This window comes from Austrofundulus limnaeus, unplaced genomic scaffold, assembly GCF_001266775.1.
Source record: "Austrofundulus limnaeus strain Quisiro unplaced genomic scaffold, Austrofundulus_limnaeus-1.0 Scaffold287, whole genome shotgun sequence".
NCBI lineage: Eukaryota > Metazoa > Chordata > Actinopteri > Cyprinodontiformes > Rivulidae > Austrofundulus > Austrofundulus limnaeus.
Genome location: NW_013952689.1, coordinates 233558 through 236244, shown reverse-complemented (window position 1 = coordinate 236244; position 2687 = coordinate 233558). Strand labels below are relative to the sequence as shown.

General features: G+C 40.3%; 1 long non-coding RNA gene across 1 annotated transcript in view; it reads left to right on the top strand.

Annotated features, from left to right (window-relative positions):
• The first annotated feature begins 1546 nt into the window (after positions 1-1546).
• The window catches only part of LOC106526664 (uncharacterized), a 6283-nt gene continuing 5142 nt past the window's right edge, over positions 1547-2687 (top strand). Inside the window, exon 1 of the long non-coding RNA XR_001311284.1 lies at positions 1547-1707. This is a non-coding gene — a long non-coding RNA (uncharacterized LOC106526664). The remainder of the gene's footprint in view (positions 1708-2687) is intronic.

Below are 2687 nucleotides of genomic sequence, written 5' to 3'. Positions count from 1 at the left end.
TTTCAAATTTGCGTTGGGGGCAGAGTTATCCTTTCGCAGGGGGGTAAGTTACACTTTAACTCTAAGTTTTTCTTCGTAAGGAAGATATAACATGGCTTCGACAAAAACATTCAAACTGTCTGCCATATGTGCAGCTTGTTACTGGCACAAGGCTAGTGTGAAGTGTGTCCGCCTTTGAGTGCTTTGTGACGGTGAAGGGGCTCAGCAGCCGCTGGACAAAATCTGTGATAGAAGTCAGAAAGTGTGACAGAAATCAGTCTCCAAACACAAGCAGCTACAAAACAACCACCAGAAACAGAAGCTTGATTTGTTGCCAGTCATTTTTAACAAAGAAAATGCTGCTGAAAGGATTAATAAAGTCTCCTGTTCAACTCCGAACAGAAACTATACTAAGAACTGCTCCCACAGATGTTTTTACATGAAAGGATTGCTGATTGGCTCATTTCACTGTCAATCAAAAAGGGATTCAGCCTCCGACAGATCATCCAATCATACAGGAGCTGAGCGTCCGGGCCGGCCAAGGCCCGCCCCCTGCCCCATAGACCCCCAGAGACGCTGAGCGTCCGATAGGCGGGACAAAGCCCAGCATTTATCCAATGACTCGTCTCGTTTCGCTGCACTCCTGCTTCACTATTAAACTCTGTGGACGCTCAGCGTCCGACTGTTTAAAGCACTGTGACACTGAGGGAACGAGTGAGAGGAAAGCTGCGTCGTTACCAGTGATAAGAAGCTGATTCTGAACAAAAGTTAAGCGCGTTGTAGCTCATATTTAGTCAATGACATGTACACACAACAGTTTATATTTGATTTTTTTTTTACATTTTAGGGGAAGATGAGCTTCCCTTGCAGTCTCAGAGCAATCACCTCTGCACTCTGTGTATGTTTTTGATGAGAGAATGACAAGATACAGCTCATAAACTTTAATTTTGCATAACACCACTCCTTTAACATCATTAAATTATCATAAACCAACATATTCAAACCATCTCAATCTGTCCATTTGAACATTATCTCTCAGTTGTTTATCTGTAAAGTTTGTCTGATGATCTCACTCCAGATCTGCTTTATCTTTCAATCTCCCAAATCTTCAGCTCTGCTGCTTCCATTTTGTCTCCCTTTTTATTGTCATTGCCTCTGTTGACACAACTCTTTTGTAATTCTTCCTTCGATGTTTACTGCAAGGCTTTTACACACATTTGGTACTTGAGACAAAATGACCACAACATGTAATTTACTAAAGGTCATGAGCATGAACTAACATATCCAAACCCTTGAACCAGTTCTGCTAAACTACAAACAATTCCTGCTTTACACTCACATTTCAGTTCTAAAATACACTTTTTACAACGCACTACACACAATTCTCTGCATTTTGGCACATTTTTCATGAAAAAAATGTCTTGTTGTCACAAAGAACACACTGTCATTCAGAACTCTAAAGTTAATTGTCCTACTATGCGCATCGACTCATCACGTGACCTGTCCCACGTTTCTACAGAGCTTTAACTTTAGAGTGAGAGGTTTCTGCTCCCTGTGTGTTTTCCCAGTCAGCTGGTCACGCCCACTCTCACCTGTTCCAGTTTGCTCTCTCACCAGGTGTTTGTGACGATGTTCATTTTAGCTCTTCTTTATTTTCTGGGTTTTTCACTCCATTCCTTGGTGGATCATTGCACTGACTCATTTGATCTCTGTCATCTTCAAGTTTATGTAAGTTCTGACGCAACGTCTGCCACTTCTGTTGGTTTCAATAAAAAAATTTAGTTTCTCAAGATCCCTTTTTAACCTTGTCTGCTCAGAGGTTGTGAAAATCTAATTTTATTGTTTGTAACATGAATAAAAATGACAGAAATAAGTCCATCTGAGATGAATAACTCTGGATAACTCAGTTCTTTTTATTTCTCTTGTTTCAAACAAAGTTTTGTAACTCTTCACTTTATTCTTTAATTATTTTAAGAAAGAGATAAATGTTGAACTCCTCTTTGGGAGAGGTGGGTGGGGAGCTCAGATTGGCTTGGAGGTAAAGGACAGCACACTGAGCTCAGTGTAAAAGAGATTAGCTGTGAAACACACAGGAAACACCAACCGTGTGCAGCAGGAACTGGTTAGAACTGGCACAACCACAGACACGCGTTTTGTAACCAGAGTAAACTGTTCACACAAAATGTATCAAAGTAAACGACCAGCTGAGAGCAAACTGACAGGCCTGATGGCTGTGAGCTAATCCTCCTGGGATCAAGAGTGTCAGGGTTTAGTCTTTTTTTTGTCTGTAACTCTGAGCAGACGTCTATGAAGTACCTGGAAATAACTAAAAGTAAAAATACCTGAACAGAAAATGACTTTGGTAAAAATAAATTTCACTGATGAGAAAAGTACTTAAGTAAAAGTCACAAAATTGTTCTCAAAAATCAGGAAGTCCTTTTATACGCTTTCTGACATGAACTGTTGAAAGTACTTAACCAAATAGGGGTGTAAGAAAATATCGTTACACTGAAATATTGCGATATTTCATTTCCCGATACTGTATCGATATTCTAAAGCCCTGTATCGATTTTTTTAAGGTTTAAAATGTCAACTTCCTGCCAGCCGTTCATTTTTACGTTGTAGTTCAGCCTCTGACCACTAGTTGGCAGCAGTGAGCCAGACATTTGGCTACTCTACCTCTTGAGGTAGAGGCTTATGGTGCGTTC